Here is a 1137-nt window from a genome sequence, read left to right as displayed (position 1 = left end):
GACCTTGGGTACGTGATTGGATTCGGGGCTTCACAGTTGACTTCTTGGTAGGAGGTGCCAAATTCTCAGAAGAGGCAAGCCACTGCCTGAGGGCTGGAATGATTAGTGTCCCTTCCTGGATCATCGCTTTACTCTCCAGACTTCCTACCTATTGTGCCATAAGCAGCTCTCCTCCTCCATGCCCCTCTGCCATGCTTTCTTACCTTGGTCTTCTTTGGGCTGAAACGTGAGCCAAAATCCACCTCTCCTTTAAGCTGAGAGTATTGGATATTTTGTCTCAGTTACAAAGGAAGTAAGTAAGACAACTGTACATTTGAAATATGTACAATTTATTTTGCCATTAAACAGCCTTTAAAAATATCTTGACAGGGAATTTTCTTTTAATTGTAAATCTTAATTTTCTTACCTTCTTCCTAAAAGTTACATCTTGGAGTCAGAGTGTTTTGTTTCTGTATGTCTTTTCTCAGCTGTGCTCAGTTCTGTCCATGCCAAACTGGCTTTGGGCCCTAACTTCTCTTACCATTGCTCCCTTAAAACAAATAATTGCTTATTATTTGATTTGTTACATTCACCCTTTCTTTCTCGCTTAACTCCTCAAAACCATCTAATATTGTAGAGTACTTCCTTTATTCTTCAGTCACTTTCTGCTGTGTGGCTACAAAATCATTCTCATCCAAAATTTTGGTCACTCTCATTCTCCAATTCTGGCTGAGTTTTCTTAACTTGTTCATTAAGGATTATTGTTTGCATGAGTTAGAGATCGCCCATCCCATCTTCTGATGTATAATCTCCAACTGCCTTTACTTCAGTTATCTTTTCTATTCTCCAGGTTACTCTAATGCTCTTTTCAAAAGTAAAGAGCTCTTCTCAGAATTTTCATCTCATTCATTCACTATGTTAGATAACATCATCGACTGTATATACAAAGATATCTCAAAGTTATTAACAATCTGCCTTTATCCATTTTGTTCTCTACTATGTAGTCAAGAGTGTATTAAAAATGCAAATCTCATTTATGAAAGAAATTCGTAAGTGCCAGGAATGCACTTCAAAATATGTGTAATATTAATATATGTAATAATATTTAAAACATTTTCATGCAGAATTACAAGTCCTTTACTGAGATTTTGCACTCAT

The sequence above is a fragment of the Chinchilla lanigera genome, unplaced genomic scaffold (assembly GCF_000276665.1).
Source record: "Chinchilla lanigera isolate Chin_1 unplaced genomic scaffold, ChiLan1.0 scaffold00027, whole genome shotgun sequence".
NCBI classification, from domain to species: domain Eukaryota; kingdom Metazoa; phylum Chordata; class Mammalia; order Rodentia; family Chinchillidae; genus Chinchilla; species Chinchilla lanigera.
The sequence above is the reverse complement of the archived record's forward strand: the minus strand, read 5'-3'. Positions refer to the sequence as shown.